General features: G+C 41.7%; 1 protein-coding gene across 24 annotated transcripts in view; it reads left to right on the forward strand.

The window, feature by feature from the left end:
• foxp1b (forkhead box P1b) overlaps window positions 1-17,416 on the forward strand; it is a 157,416-nt gene that overhangs the window by 54,408 nt on the left and 85,592 nt on the right. For 21 of the 24 annotated variants that reach the window (XM_071494830.1, XM_071494832.1, XM_071494837.1 and 18 more), the window contains one exon: window positions 2,778-2,844. The gene's annotated coding sequence lies outside the window, so the exon portion shown is untranslated. Of the gene's footprint in view, window positions 1-2,113; window positions 2,210-2,237; window positions 2,484-2,777; window positions 2,845-17,416 lie in introns of those variants that run through there. The other 3 variants (XM_071494833.1, XM_071494835.1, XM_071494848.1) reach the window with 2 other exon arrangements.

Raw genomic sequence — 17,416 nt, forward strand, 5'->3', positions numbered from 1 at the left:
CAGTAAGCAGCTGCGTTTGTTGAAAAGTGAGTCATGCTTTAGATTTTCCTGTGTTTCAGAGCACAGACAGTGACTTGGAAAATCTACTGCACACACCCTAAAAACAAACAGCAGTGACCCTGTGTATAGATATCACTGACTCGCAACTAAAACTCTCCTACGCCCTCTTCTTATTTACACATTGCTCTTAACGCAGATCCACCAGCCTTAAGGAGTGTTGAACCAGTGTCACTGCTTTTTTTTTTTGTTTTATTCAAACACACCGTTAGGCCCTGGCATGATAAATAGCTACTGTAGATTTATTCAGATGCTGATACTAAGTGATCGAAACATCCTGGATGGGCTGTAAAGAAGCGAGAGACAACTCTGGCAGCCTCCTATTGACAACCATTGAGTTGAGCATTAATTAATATGGTAATGATGTGTGAAGGTTCATTAACAGGCTGCCACAGAAGTAGCCACAGATACAGTATTAAGCGTGCTTAGAGTAATTAATGGAATAACTTTACTTAGTGGTAAATATTCATGGGCCCTCATCTTTTTGTCTGCACAGTGTGAAGAGAGAGGAGAGCCTGTCCATTAGAGGAGCTGAAGAGCTGTCCACAGTGAATACGGGCCTTTTGTTGGGATTGGGTGCATTTCAGTGGAGGGGTATTAATTCATATTTTGAACATGCTATCTTACAACAAAGCCAAAGGCACTGATAACATACCTGGGACTAGAGAGCATATTGTGAAGCCGTGACCCCCTCACAAATAGGGAAGTCCACTTCACAGGTTTGTGGACAGAATAAAATGAGTCTTTGTTCATGCTCAGATGTAACCACAGCCGTTCATTACCATAGCAAAAAACCCTTCTGATTGTCCATTTCCTCTGAAAATAGGGTGTTTGCATGTTTCCCCCCCATCACCACCACTACAGTGAACCCTTTTGGTATTTGCATAGAGAATGGAAACATTTATTTGGATCCCCTGATCCTCTAAAAGTATCAGGCTAACATTTGTGTCATCTGCTGCACCAGTCTTGTAACAACTAAGAGATATTTCTTTGTCAAAACTCTTTATTGTCCTATTTTCCACTTTGTTTAACACAATGCTCCTACAACACCCCTTCACAAGAGAACCTTGCAAAATGCTCCTTAGTTTCCTTTGTCTTCTGAAATTGTTGCATTTTGATTCATATTCTCAGCTCAGGCCTCTTACTGAGCATGCACATAACCCACCTAGGTGGGTAATTATCTCAACCAGGAGTTGTTCTATTCCCTAAAATCTCAATGTGGGAGTGTGTGATGGGCTCGGTTTTCCCAACCGGGCGAAGCAGCATGCGCTTGTTTATCCTCACCCTACGTTCTCCGCACCCCCACTGTTCTAAATGGCAATATTACAGCCTTGTGCTGTTTGAAATGGAGACAATTATCTGTTTAGGTATTACAAGGTGGGCATTATATTACAAGGAGAAAAGGCATACAGCTGCTATCAAGATCCCGTCGTTGCCTTTTCTCTCCAATACAAATGTTCCATCATTAAAATGATGGAACATTTATCTAAATGGATGTTATGCATTGGGTAAACTCATTTAGCTCCCGGGGCTCTTTCAGGTGATGGGAATTAATGATGTTTAGTAGTTTGAAACTGAAAATATCTGTCATTTGTCACCACTCGCCATTGATTTACGATTCCATTGATGATATGTTAATTGAAGAGTAATGAATCACAATAATAGGGTAGTTGTGTGGGAATAGTCCATTTTGGATGATTGTTCAACCCTCAGTAGAGTTCAGAGCAAGCTGCATGTTGACTCCCATTTTCAACAAGGGCATTTAACACATAATTAATGCTGAAACTGGGCAAGTTGGACCGGTGTGTTTTTATCTATGCTCAGTCTGCTTTAGATAAACACTTGCACAAATGCCTGGCCGCAGTTTTGACTGCCAAATGTAAACGGCAAAAAAGAACAGTGGGAGAGGGAGTTGGAGCTTTTTTTTTTTCCTCCTTTCATATTTGGATATGCTTTAATGCTTTTATTCAAATGCACCTGAGATATTGCCCCACAGTCACTTCTCAGTTTACCATAAAAATAAGATTTTGTTTCCGTTTCTCTCTCTTTTTTTCAGCTTTCCTTGCCTGGGTTGAGTGCTCAGTATGGAAAGCTGTGTGCATGCAGATCAGGTCCGCCCAGGGGGAGTTGAGTCAGGGCAGAGCAGTTACAGGTACAGGGTGTTCACCACCAGGGGGGCCAAGGAGGGCATCTGCTGTCAGCAATACGAAAAGGTTTTGTCTTGCAAATAAACCATGCACTCCCATCAGACAGCACCATTGTTCACTTGTTATCATGAGTGGGTGTAGTTGTAGTTAACAGACAGATGGAAATGCAAGGATGGGTCGGACAGTGAAAATAGTTGGCTACGGGAGGATAAACGGATGGTCCCTTCTGCCCTGCTGTGAGCTAAAATGGTGGATGTACGTACGTAGCGTCCAGGGGAGGTACAGTGACCGGTGCAGCTTCACACAAACAGAGGAAAGCAAACAGCACAAAAATGCAGAGGATTGATTTCTCTCTGATGATTTCTCAGAACACGAATACAGCTGTTTGTGCATGTTATCAATTCAAATCAATAGTGACCGGTGGTCGACTTGTTATTGGAAGCTTTTAGTTTACACTCATGTACTCATGTGTTTCTTTTTGTAAATTGGCTTGTAGGGGCCGATGACATGCATTATGGTCTGCAATGGTAATTATTTCATAACCATAAATAATTCTCCGTCTTGTGTCCGCAGGGCGAGGAGGCTGTTTTACCACTGCTGGAACTGAAGATTGCTTTAAATAAGCAAGTCCTTGTAGAAGGTAAACACACAATCATTCACCAGACTCCAGCCCCTGCATGTGTGTGAATGCTGTATTGAATTGGCTTAATAATTAACTGAACGCAGTGCATTTGTCTTGTTTGTGTACTGTATTTTATGTGTTTATGTATGGGGCAGGAGGTTGGTGGGGGTTGGATGGATTAGGGGGGCGGGGGTTGCACCGGACAGGTGCACACTGTTAGTGTTTTGAGAAGCTGCTGATTTGAGACTAGCATGTAGAGTAGTTAAAGGGTGGTTCCCTTCAGAAGTTAAAACGGAGTTAGTTGTGTAACTAGTAGCTTTAAATCAGTTCCACTTGTTGTAAATGAGGAAATGGGGAACTATCTGTGTGTTTGCACATGTTGATATTTGTCAGGAAACGCTGAAATATGGTAATGGCGTGTTTACCAAATAAGAGAAGGGCAGGTTTTACACACTGCACACAGAGTCGCTCTGGTTGATATCTTGTGTTTGCTTCTCACACCCATCTCCCTATCTGAGAAGGTTTGTGGGCCCCCAGGATGTGAACTTTTGGCTGCAGTGATCTGGTGAGGTGGAGTTGGACTGTAGGGAAGTGTGTGTGTGTGTGTGTGTGTTGGGGGGGGGGGGTGTTAACACTTTAGGATCTCAGGGCTTCAGAAGAGGAGTGTCTGTTTTCTGTCTCATACAGCTTCAACCTTGCCGTCATCTCTCTCTTTCTTTCCCTTTTCACTATCATTATCACTTCTTCTCTGTCTCTTGAGCAGTAGGTACAGTAAGTGGGACATGTGCATGTAGATTGATCAGTGCCTTCTTTTGTTTGAAGCCCTTACAGAGCAACAAAACTGCTCTAAACAGGAAAATGATGTGAGCTGTAACTCAGGCTCAACTAGTCTTCATTTTTTGGGATTGCAACTCGTGATTTAATAAATTTAATGGTTACTGAATTATAGAACAACAGGCTCTGCCCATTGACTGTTACCCTATCATACATATTAGTAAAATTAGGAAGGAATCATTTCCATGCACTTATTTACATAACCGTATGCCATTAGCCTGATATTTTGTCTTCATGTTAAGTTTAAACAAAATGCTAAATTTGAAAAGAGGAAAACGTAGCAACAAGTGAGAATATCTTTCTCAAAACACTTTAAAAATCGGAGCCCTCCATTCAGACCTTAAGTATTTTCTACACACAGTTTATCATTGGGCATGTATAATAGAAATGTAATAAATCCAACTACATCCTAGTGTCAACTCCTGAGGTTTTTTTTCCATAGAGTATGTAAATGTCATCATTACAATTAGATTAGTTATATTTCTCTTCACTGTGAGAGAGTCTGTTAAACACCTCTGGTTCAGACAGTCACCCCCACATTTGGGAAACAGACTTGGAGAAGATTGAAGTGGAGGATTCGTGTTGCTGCTGTTTATCTGGAGTGCATTCTCTGCATATTCAGGTCCACTCCAGCCCCCCCCCCCCCCCCCCCCCAGCTGCAGATGTAGGATCAGCCCTGAAATCTTCCAAATGGTTGTGTAATTAATGTTAATGTGGTAAAATCAGCCTAATTATTGACACAAGTTTCCAATGTGATTTTGATTGCATCACTAATGCAGAAATCCCTGTGGCAGCTTATGGGATTAGTGTGTCTTGGTGTTTAAAGCTCTTTTAAAGTGCAATAGAGTCAAATACAGCGTGTGTTTAAAAGCTTGCGTTGTGCTCATTTTTCAGCACATTTGGACCAACCAGTCCTCTTAATATATTTATCATGAATTGAATGTATTTATCATAAATTGTATGCTGACTGGAAAATTAGATTTTGAACTGTAGGAAAAGTCTTAAAGAAAGAACGTAGACATGATTGTTATCATCATATAGGTATGTTTGTGCCATAGGGCTGCCTGTGGTGTGTGCAGTGTGTGTAGGCCATTTTTTTTCAGACCTGATGACATCTAACTTCTCTGCTTCACAGAATCCTCAGATGCCCAAAGCATGTGTCTGTGTTGGTCTCACGCTGGACTTGATTTGAATTTTCTGAATCCATGTAAGGCAGAGAAGAGCACATCATGCGAACACTCCGTTTCTTGTAATTCTCCCTTTGCTGTAAATGCTTTGGTTTATATTGCCTTAGTTTCAGCTGTTGAGGTTGTTTTGTTTAATCCACTTTTTATGGAAGTGTTAAGAATAAACAAGTGGATTCATGAGTTGGACCAGCAGAAAGGTCGTGTGCAGATTTATGCTGGGATGAAAATAGGGAATCTAATAGTTCCCTTGACTGCATTTATTGCTTACTTAAAAAAAAAGTAATTTCTTTATATCAGCATCAAGCTGAAAATTGCCATGTATTAGTATTAGGCTTGGTAAGCTTCTAATTCTGTGGCATTTACAGCCGGCTGTGTTTCCATGCATTTATAACACTTTGATTCTTAAGAGCTCCTTTAATCGCTTATGCCTAGCTTGGAACATAATAAACAACTTGCTGTAGCGAAAGTGCCACATGGGGGAGATTTCTAGAAAGAAAGTTAAACGCTTCTGTCACTGGCAGTTGTGTTGCTGTGTTTTTCATGCACTGTAAGTACCGTAATCTACTCTCTGAGCTTGGCTGCTGTAGTTAAAGACAGTGACAGGCAGAATAGATGCAAGGCAGCGTGAAAATGAAAAATTATTGCGCCTACAAAGACGTCACAACAGACAACGAGGCAGAGACATAAAGCGACGGCGTGCTTGTGCCTTTTCCTGTTGATTGAGATCACAGGATGTGTCATTGGCTCCTAAACACCCTCACCTGGCCACCGTCTGCTTTCCCTATCTGATGCTCTGCTCCCGTGGCCGCATCAGCTGCTATCAGAGCGAGCTGGCAGATTGCCTACCTCTGTATTGCCTTTCTAAACAGGTTGCACAGTTAAATATGTGCCTTATGTTGAATACAGTTGTCACACAATACAGCAACATTCTTATTCTCTCTTGCATCTCCTTCAGCCTTCATGTGTATTATCTTCTGTCGAGGTAAAAGGGAATCGCACTGATAGTGTTATCACTGATGTGTTATCCTGAAGCTACTTAAAATATCTTTTTGGTGGAAAAATACGTTTGGCAAGTTTCAATCTCTTTTTCTATCAGCATCAAACAGACAGGTCTTCTTTTTGTCGGGGAGATATTGACAGATGTATAAACTCTGGTCTGCCGAGGAGTGTGAGGAACTTTGATAATGTCAGCCCGCTACCAGGTGCAGACGGCTTACGTGACACAGATTGACTGAGGCGACAGAAGTAAGCAAACTCCACTCGCCGATGAGTTGTCTTACAGCAAGATGAAAAGAAAATCACAAAAGTGAGAAAAACTGTCAAAGCTCTTTTTTTCAGCTTTGGCCTTGTGTGTCTGCTTCAGAGAAGATGAAACAGAGTTAATAACATGGGTTGATTTGTTGTCTTCACACGAAAATGACTATACAGAGTGTTTTTGCAGTAACCTAGGCCAACATCTGTCAGACTACAAAACAATATACTGTACTGTAACTATATTTAACATGAATTAACATATGTACACACTATCCCTGCACCCCAAAACAAAATTCTACATTTATATACCAAGGACTCTTGTTTATGGTTTCCTCTTTGACTAGTGAATGTCTGTGACTATGTAAGGAAATTCAAAAAAGTTCCTGCAAGCCACAGTGATTCTTATTTGGATAGTTTTGACTTTGTTGCAATCATTTCATGTCATGGTAAATATCACTTTGGCAGTCCCTTTGCGTTCTCTGTTTATTTTAGAAAACAAATCCCTTTTAGGGATAAAGCACCTGGTGGGGCTACTTAATGGAATGGCTTCAGCCCTACGCAAATAAACAGCTTGCATTTTTGGTGTGAGATTAGGAATGAGGCTGAGAGAGAGAGAGAGAGAGAGAGAGAGAGAGAGAGAGAGAGAGAGAGAGAGAGAGAGAGAGAGAGAGAGAGAGAGAGAGAGAGAGAGAGAGAGAGAGAGAGAGAGAGAGAGAGAGAGAGAGAGAGAGAGAGAGAGGTGGGTAAAAACCAAACAAAGAAAGTCAACATGTGGAGAGGACAGAATGGAGGAGTTGCACATCTACTTCGGCTTCACTCTGTAGTTGACTGTATGTGTCATACCTCTGTAGAAATGCATGTGAATGTTGGCAGGTTGTGAGCTTTGAACATGGGTAAGACTTTCCTTTTTTCAGCTTCCCACTGAGGTAAAGCTCTTTTTTGAATAGTTGACCAGTGAGTCAGTAGTACTTATTCATAAGGGCTGGAAAATGTCTTTGTTTTCCACACTTGCAGATACACAAAAAAAGATACCTGAGAAAGATAGTGTGGTTACTCGAGCCAAAGAAAAGGGAGTGAACAGGATGGAGAACAAGTCAAACATGAAACACAATGAGGGCCACATGTTTTTTTTAAAGTAGCTAAACATGTTGAAATTAGTAAGAAATGGAGAGACTCTCCTCCTTGAAAAGAGTTGTTACAAGCCATAGTTCGCTGTATCGTTAGACAACCTTATGACGACAGCAAAGGAGGAAGTCAGGTGATGTTGTATGTAGAGCGACAAAGACCATGACAAAACACAGGAAACAGTATATGGTTTTTTTTTAGTTGGAGGACTTGTTGGAAATGGGCCCTCTTTGAATGAGGCTTAATAGATCGATTAGTGTCTCAGTTATTTCATTCAACCCACTGCTCTGATTCTCATCATGTGTTAACAGTTGGGTTCCCCACTCATTTTCTGGTTTGATTTTCTGAAAGAATATTGAGTGAGAATTAAAGATATTGTCTAAGTGGAACCTTTTTTCTCAGAGCTTCGTTCACATAATGGCAGATAAATCTGAAAAGTCAACATATGAAAGTGACACCATCAGCACTACGATCGTACTCCACCCCAGTACTACGAACCCAAATGTGGCTGTAGATCTATGAAGTCTTGAAAGACACAGGAAAACTGATTTGTGCGTCTTTTATATATAAGTGGTTTTTGCTTCTGGTTAATGTCAGAATAGTTCACCAAAAGTTAAACTTGATAAGAAACACTGAGATGCAGATTTACTGTCCATCAGTCCACTGGTTGTGGTGATTCCACTGTAATCAACTGATTTTGCAGTGAAGTTTGCTCTTTTAAATGCTGGTGTGACCACTTTTAGTTTCAACAGTGTCTGAACTACAGTATATAAAGTTCCTATTGTGTTTAGATACTGTCAAACCCAGCTGCACTGAACCTTTGGCGAGCGGCCTTTGTAGAAAAACATGTAATTTTGGACATTGTTGCTTGCATCAAAAATGTGAAATGATACCAGCTCCACTTTCTCCATAATCACTTCTATTGTGTTTCAGCGTAGCCAAACACAATGTTTACATGTTCTCTTTGACATATTTTTCAGTTTCTTGTTGTCAGACAGCTGGATTGATGATGATTGATTTTACCAGCTCCCAGTTTCTAAGTCCAGTGTCTGTGACAGATGGCGGATCAGTGCGGAGGGAAGGCCAAACTGCAGAAGAAGAAAAATGTTTTAAAATGTAGCTGCCATAGTGTGGACATGGTGGAGAAGCCGAAAGGGTATTTCTGCCAAAATGCAGGGTATTTATGTAATCAAATGAAGGTTGAGGCATTTTTTAAACTGATATTTATTTACAGTTTTTCTCTTTTTTTTTCGCCCTGGTTTTAGCCTTGGCTCCTGTGTTGTTTTCATAAACAAAGTCTCTCTGGCTGGCTAGAAAAAGCACAGGGCTGCTCAGTGCACTGAAAACAGGAATGACAAACACCATTAGCTGAAAAATTTCCATCTCATTGCAACTATGTTATTGTTTACTTTACCATATACGTCCTAATATGGTTACCTCCCTGTCAAAGCGGCCGGAGCAGAGCCGAGGGGCCCTCGCAGGGAGATGTTTTCAGCTGCCACTTAGACAATAAGAATCAAATGTCACAGCTCGGCAAAATAGCCTGGCTTTCACAGTCTTACAGCACTTGGCCTTCCATGCTGCTTGGCTCAGGCTCCTGTGTGATATTTATCTACTCTGCACTGTTAGATGCCCTCACAATGTACCCCCACCTCTCTCCCCTCTCTTCTTTCCTTCTCTTCTTGTCTTCTTTCTGTCTTTCTTTATTTGTCTGTATCTCTCCATCGATCTCTGTCCCCATCCTGGTGTTAGCTATGTATAGGCTGACTGATGGGCCTCTGTTTGCTGTGTTAAGTTATTTATCAGGGGGTGGGGTGATGTGTTTGGAGTGGCTGTTGTCCTCCTCCCTGTGGCTGAGCGGAGGCCAGTTCAGCTGCAGGTCACGCCCCGGCCTTAAGTCGACGCTGCATCTGAACTGGAAACATTTTGGCAATGCTTAGAAACCCTTTATGATGCTTGGATGAAATCATCTCACCAGAAAACCCTGGGATACTGGAGAGGAAATATAGCATTCTGGGGGCTGTACCTTTATTTTATTTTAATGGTGCTGAAGTTTGCTGTAGTTTGTTGTTGTAAATATGTTTCATCGTGTTGTTTCTTAATGCAGATTGAAGAAAAAGCAGAGATTTAACCTATAAAGTCCATGAAAGATTTTCTTTCAGCAGCAAGAATAGTTAGATGTGGATAGTTTTTCATGAGCAAATCCAGGTAAAATGTCATCAAAATCTTCAAACTGGACGTTTCTCAAATTGCCAATCATGTGGGAGTATTCTCTGTGGATTTTCAGTATTTCGGCAATTAGGCATTAGGGTCAGGCAACCTCACTGCGGGTTAGTCTGGCAGCAGGTGGAAATAAGGTTCTTTCAGATGCATGGGCTTTCTTTTTCCCAGTTGGTGGAGGATGATGGCAGCCTCACCTCAATCCTAAAATCCTCACGTTTATGATATTTGCCCAGTATTATCTGTGCCTGTGGATGAATGGGAGGACAGAGCATGAGGAATGTAGAAGGTCAGACTGCGTGATTTACACAGTACAGAGCCAGAGAATCCTTGGGAAAATACTTGGGCTGGGATCAAACAGACGTCATGTGATATGTTCTTAACACTGACCTTTACATTCATGCATTTTACTGCTCCCCTCTGGCAAATGATGCACTTAATGTAAAACAATTTGTAGTTTAACATTTAAAAAATAAATGCAAGTTAAAGAAAATGTTATTTTTTTAATAATCTGTGCACTTTGAAAGATTCTTGATATGAGATGGATACACAGATAGAGCTGATGATATTTTTATATCACTTCTTTTATAAAACGCTACAGACCCAGTGAGTCAGTATTGATGTTAGTTAATTAAAGCTGTGGTGTCTGAATGCCACAGTGTTGAATATGCACAGACGTTCATAGTAAAATCTGCTTCTTTTTCTGAATTTCTGGAAAAGATTTGAGACCCAGGGCTTTCATCTGATCGACTAAATACACTGAGGCTGAGTCACAGTGACTTTGGTGCCTGTGAAGAGCCTGCCCAGATGGAGCTGTAAGGAAGTGGTCGTATTAGCTATTGATTGACAATTTCAATGATAAAGTTCTGTTTTGCACATTTAGTTTTAGCCTTAGTTCAGTGTTTCTTGAGGCCTAACTACAATTTCCACTCCATTGCAGTTATATTTTGTTGAAGATCTAATGGTACTGACCTTTTGTTTTTTTCCCCCCATCTGAAGGGAAAGGCTATACCCTCTTTGACGTTAATGAACTTTGTGAGAGGCTTGTTTACTGGCTTCAAGGTCAGTTTCTGAGAAGGGCAGCAGGTTTTCTTGTAAACATATTTACAGCCAAAGATGTGTAAACACTCTAAATGTATACAGGTGCAGCACGGCTGATACTGGCATATTTTCCCTTTTTTTTTGTTGTTTTTTTCCTCTTTGTTTTTTCCCCCCCCGACCTTTCCCCCTGTGACACAGACATACAGGCTGTTGTGTGCATACGTGTTTATTTCTGGAAGCACTTTAAAGTAATACACGCACTAACAAAAAAAGCATAAATAAAAAAAGTACTCTTAGAAAGCATAATGACGTGCCTACTCACAATATAAAGCAGAGAGGGGAGAGAAGGAGAGGCAGATAGGGAGGCAAATGTGGGACTAGTGGGGGTATTAAATATGAATTAATGGAATGTTGCTCAGGCACATCTCTGGGTGTAGTCTAGTGTTGAAAAATAAAATTTATGTTGCCAGCTACTAGCCGTGAAGGTGCATTTGGACTTAGTATCCTTTAATTAGAAGTGAGATATTAGCATTTCATAGGGCTTTATGCTGGGTGAGGGGATCGGCCGGCCACCGTGCCTTCATTAGCCAGCTTCTCTGTGTAATGAGTGCCGTCATTAGCTGATGGAGTGGATTTGCCCTCGCTCTACCTTGAAAGGCACATCTTTTACATACTTGCAAGAAATAAGGCCTTTTAATGGATTTCTTAATGAATAAAATAAGATGCCACTTCTTTAAAATTTGACGAGTGCATTTCTGATAATGTACACCACTGGCTGCAGCCTTTTTCTTTTTGGTAATTATTAGCAAAGGAAAAAAACTGAGTAACGCCAGAAAGTGGAAAACAAAGGTAGTCGTCAGGCGTGGTGGAAATGTAACTGACATTTTGCAAAAGAACAAAAAGTCTGTCATGAATTGTGAATTATATCAATAATATGTGGACGATAAAAGTGCAAGATCAAAAGGACTGACTTTCATTCGTATGCACATGACATGAGGTGTGTGTGATCTCTGTCAGAGGTCTGAGGAAGTGCTCTCTGAGCTACGGTGAGAGCTGTTAAAATTCGCCATGTTTATCAGGGAAAAAGGCAGGACAGCTATTGGATAAACTTGACTGCAAATTATATGTGCGTCTGTGCACATTCAACAGCAGTCAAGACAGTCAGAGTCGGAGGTGTTTTTTTATGTGATATGGAAGTCTCCCTAAGCCTTCGGCTGTGGCTCCATTCTCAGAATCAGCCGTGAAGTGATTAGTATTTTATTGATGAGCTCCTGAAGTGGCAAGTGTGGGAAATTGGATCTTTGATCTCCCGGAGTTTGGGAAATATATCCTGAGTGTGTGGAGCTCTCCAGGTAAAACACCCCCATCCTACCAACATTGCTACAATACACACACACACACACACATGTGCACACACGCACAAACAGAGAAAGACAGACATGTCATTTGGGAGGGATATTCCTCCCCTTCTCCAAAACACATATTTGTTTTGGATGTTTTCACTGAGAGTCTACATGATGATTACAGATGTTCATTAACAAAATTGGGTATTTGTTTTAAACTTTAACCAATCACTTTGATATGCTAATTACAGTGTAATTTAATTTGAGCCCTGTAATGATGATGCTGTTATTATGGACATAAATGATGCAGTTAAGCTGAGAGTAATCTCATTTGCATACTGTACATGCCAGTAAATTAAGCCCTTTCCTGCGTTGCTTCAGCTTTAATTTTCCACTCCTTTTCACACAGCATCCCTCAGCCCCTGTGCCTAATAGCAGGCCAGTTTGTTTGATGTGGAGAGCCGCTGCCTCACACTAAATCTAGTCACAATATGTAATACATAAAGGCTCTCATTATAACTCTAAGTGCTCTTTTAAGAACTTTGTATTAATAAGCTGGCAAGCTATTCCTGCTTTGTAGTGATACACAAAAACAGTTTTTTTCCCTCACCATAATCATCTTCAGCATTCCTTAATCTGCATCTGAGAAATCAAAACTATCGTGGTCATAATAACGATGTACCTGGGAATAGTTAAAGAGCCCCTCATCATATTGTATATGTCCTCTGCTATGTGTTGATCAGAGATATCTTCAAAGAGGTGATTGCATTTTGATATCCCTCCTTTGAAAAAAAGATGAAGGGCATTTGGATGTGTTTTTTAACTAAGATTTTTTCCCCCCTCACAAAAAAAACTAATTGAAAAATACGGCCTTATTGTATGTTTAGAGCAAATAATTTGGCTTCTTTTCTTTGTACAAATGCTTTTTGATGTCTGTATAAAAGAGGCATATTCCTGACAGAGGGACACGGCTGGCCTTGATAAAAGCTCCTGTGTCTTCATTAGAGAGGCAGCACCTCATGGTGTCTGATTGTGTGATGTTTGCAGTGAGAAGGTAAACATGTTTGTCATACAGGCGTGTATTTATGCTGATCAAACACGTGTGATGGGCCATGGTGAATGTTAAGGACTTTTGGCTCGCCGCGGGGCTCAGCAGCTCTGTGAACGCAATGGTCTAAACTCGCCCCCCGCCCGTCCCCTGCTTACAGAATCCGACTTCACTTTGCATTATGAAGGTGGGTTAGGGAGGGTTGTTTATGGACTTTAACACTGACAGTACAATTGCCCTTCACTGAGAATGCGCCTCCATTTTGCCCCATAAAGAATATTATTTTTCTGCCAGCCAATTTTCTCTGTTAGTCTCTAATTGGCTACATAAATCTCGGCCGTTGAGGGTGAGAAATGTTGCAGTGTCACACAGTGTAATCTTCACCCTTATTTACCAATTCATTAAGATTCATTGATGCAGGATCGGTGAGAGGAAATGACAACATAAATCAGGCCTCCAACATAATGACCCTAATCAGTTGGGAATTGCAGAAAATGTCATGATGAACTATGTCCTTGTATTAGTGCCACTGTACATTTTCATTGTGCTGCTTTATGAGTGGGACGCATCCTCCTGACACGGGCTGTATTTAACAAAAAAAGAGTTGTTAAAACCTGATTCCATTAAAACGCAGAAATTCATGTAAGGTCTTTTGGTATTTAGCCCTTCGCCCTTTATCTTCAGTTTAACTGCTTAATGGAAGGCACAGACTCCCTTCCTTTTTAACCCCCTCTGTCCTCTCTCTGGGAAGCTGGGGCTTTTAAAATAATAACATGCTTCTTAGGCTTGAACGACCCCGGTATCATATCGAGGAGGAATTGCTCCTCCACAGGCAGCAGGAGGGGTCAGTGGGTGAGACCACTCCCATTGTCCCAGTGACAGTGAATCAGATGCCAAATATCAAACCAACACCAGTAAATTTTTAGCAGTTACTGAGCACTGACAGAAGCAGGTGAGACACCATTGAAATGAAATAGCCATTGTATTACCATGCCATTGTTTGTGTGTAGGTTAATGATTGTGTCCAGAGAATCAATCGCTTAACTTAATCTCTGCGTGAGTAACTCTAAACAAAAGAAGTGGGAGACCTGCACCTGCTGTGCGTTTCTGTCTGCAGAGAAACCTTTAACAGTGCAAAGAATCACTTAAATAGCAGGGGTTACTCTGGACCCTCCAGTGTCCTCCAGTTAACGTGCACGGTAACTGTGAGAGGAATCATAATACATGCATCTACCACACTTGATGACTTACTCAACAGTAATTAGTGGCTTACTTTGTGTGTGGAGCTGTGGTTTACCACAGGTCTGTCTTGATTTAACAGAACTACTCCCAAAAAGCTTCTCCCAAAAAAAAAAGATTAGGCTACATGTTGTCAGCTCACAGAGTAAGCGTGCACTCTGGTGAGCTGACACCCCCTCAGAAGACAGCAGTTCTAATAATATTGTCCTCTCTTTGCGTAGGCTCGCAATATTAATTAGACAAGTTCGTTAAGGCTAACCTTGGTTTTCCCAGGAAAATGCATCTGACACATTTCCTTTGCATTCCCGTTCCCACGGGAGCAGCCCTTACATGAATTCTAGTAGAAATGATTAAAAATATATGACACGCTTTAAGTAATGTTAAAACAATAAGTGCTTTTGCAGCTCCCACAGGATGCTGATAGATGGAAGTTGTGTTTTTCTCTGGCTATACCTGTTTGACAGGTCTAATTGGTAAGATGAGCTTGAGTAGAGCGATGCCTGCCTTTCTCCTGTGCACTGAGCCTGTGGTCAGAAAAAGAGGCCCCCCTCGTCTCCTGGTGTCTGTCCTCTCGGTGTAATGTTAATGGGCATGAGCCACATGTGAGTGAGATTATCAAAGTCAAATGAAGGAGAGTCGTTGAGAAAATGTGTGGCGAACAACTCCTAAAAGAGGCTCCACATCCCAGAATTACTATTCCATTCATGTACAACCAGATTTAAACTCATTAGACTTCTCTATTTACTTAGTCTCTATCGGCCCTAGTTGTACTAAAAATACCGTGGCCTGCCTTACTTTGGCACATTCCGTCATTGTCTGTGCACAGCAGGCCTTTACACTGAGGTGCTTCTCATGGCTCCATGCAAAGGAGACAAACTGGTTTGTATATTTTCTGAAATTATGGATCTACTCAGCTTCTCCATTGGAGTCTGCCTTCTAGCACCCTTCTTATTGATAATTTATTTGAGCTTGTAGCGTGATAATAGGTTGATATTCATATGAATCATCATACTCACCACTGCCTGGATGTCGACACATCCAAGCCCCTTTCCCCTCTGCACGTGGTGTAGTAATGGGTTTGGATCTAGATTTCATGCTTGGGAACAGTCGTCACAATGTGTTATAAATATGTGTTTGGCACCCTTGCTCATATTTTATGCCTTCCTTACGCAGGGGGTGACTGTGTTTTGAGGGCTAAATGAAACCAGTAGGGGAAGTGGAGACAGAAAACTATGGATTCTGGGTAGGGAAGCCTCAGTGGATGACTTCAGCTCAGCAGATGACATGTTGCATGAAAAATTCATGGTCAAGGTGACATGACATGCAGCTTGGAAGTCCCCACACTACAGCACCTATCTTGTCTTTTGCAATCCCTTCTTTTTTTTTTTTTTTTTTTTTTTTTTGGATAATGGGATGTTTGATCCAGCAGATGGAGAAACTCGTGATCACATAAATCAAGTAATCAAATCCATGCACTTTGATCTATGATAGAAAACATCTCTGTCTGTTCATTTCACCTAATTCCTTTTTGTTGTTGTTTTTTCCACTCCATACCCTGATGTTGCGAGTGCCAGCTCTTGGAGCTCTCAGACATCCTTTGTTATTTCCACAAACCCAGTTACTTAATAATTGAATAAGGTAAATGTTTAACATGTTTTTACAAGTTCCTTGCTGCGCTGTTGTGAAGAGCCACTGTTTGTTGGGTTTGGAAGAAACACTTGGTTGCTTTGCTTGACAATGATGTGCTTCCATAGGAGACCACCTTGCTGTTTTGCTCCCACCCCCGTCTCGCCCATCTTGTTCTCATTCACAGTGGCTCGCTAGCAGCTGCAACACACCAGCTTAATGCGTCTTCAAATGTCAGAAGAATGACTTTTTGTTTATCTTGACTTCTGCTTTGCTGTTTATTCTAGGCGAAGCTGCATTTGCATCGACCTTGATTCCCCAAAGCCCCCCCCCCTCCCCTTTCCTCCCAGAACCTGTTTACACTGTGCCTACCCCTAGTGTCACCTAGGAAATCGCCTGATCATTCCACCTGGTTAATATTAAATGGCTCCTGCAAGGAGGTGTGTTTGTTCATAAACACAAACCCCGCTCCTACTGTTTACTGTAGCCATGGCAGCAATCACTTATTAAACAAACAGCTGCTTTTGTTTGCCAGCGTGAGTGGTCTGCTTATAACCCGCACAAGGTCTGGGAAGAAGTTGGAAAATGCTCCTGTGTCTCGTGTGGTGCAGAGATGTGGGGTTTGCGATGGAGGTATTACTTGCAGGGGGTAGGGTGTGTGCTCCTACTATATTGCCACAGTAGTCTGGAGATATGCTTTGCTTATCTGTGACTTGGTTGAAGTGGCTGACAAGATTACATGGTTGTTTGGTCTGACTGTGAAGTCTCCTTTGGCAGAATGTCATCCCTGCCGTCAGTTCCTCTTGGCAGAGAGCGGCCTCGGGATTGCAGTGAGAGCATCGCGATTGATTGAGGTGGTTCTGATTTGCAGAAGGCCCCCTTTTCTGTGGAGAATACATAGGAGGGTGTGGGACAGCTGTTTGGAAAGGTTGCTTGGATTTAGCCCAGTTTGTGTGTCTGTTGTTTCCAAGAGACCCAGAGTAGTTTGTTATCAGTGATGCGGGCTGTGATAATGGATTATTTAACATACAGCTTGTGTCTTTAGACTTTTCCCCAGAATCAGGAGCCAAAATACAGCAAAACATAAGACTCTTAACAAACCTTGAGAAGCATTCTGTTGTTGCACCTTTGGTACACGCAGATGTGTTGTCTAGTCTAGCAACCAAGCCGAACCTAAACAGCTCTAAAGTGAACCTCTCCCCATTGTCTCCTCCTTTGTGTGTCTTTATCTCCCACCCAAGAAATGTTGTGCTTTTGTTGTGTGCTTGTGTAAACAAGGTCTGTGTGAGAACTTGGTGAGCCGAAGCAGGTGGCCGCTGAGGCTTTACTGTCATGAGCATTAAAAGAAAAACAGAACATGGAGAAGGGTCAACGCACAGCTGCGCAGGCCGACCCTACCTTGAATCGACTGCTGACTTGTCTGAGCTGTTGAATTCTAGGCAAGCATGACAGGGGGACAGGCATTATGTTTCCACTGAGGGGAGGGAAGAGAAGAGCAGAGGCAGGGCTGATGAGCTCTGGCCGCCGGCTGTTCTTAACCTTCAACCTGTCTGGTCAGGTGGGAGACACATGAGACTCTTGTTTGTACTGTACTCCTCATATTTGAGGCTGGGAAAACAAAACAAACTGTAAACAAACAGAAACTCTGACCTTTTTTATTATCCAGTGTTTGT

This window comes from Trachinotus anak, unplaced genomic scaffold (genome assembly GCF_046630095.1).
Source record: "Trachinotus anak isolate AG129_WGS33_773 ecotype Australia unplaced genomic scaffold, CSIRO_AGI_Tana_v1 ptg000013l, whole genome shotgun sequence".
In the NCBI taxonomy this organism is placed as follows: Eukaryota; Metazoa; Chordata; class Actinopteri; order Carangiformes; family Carangidae; genus Trachinotus; species Trachinotus anak.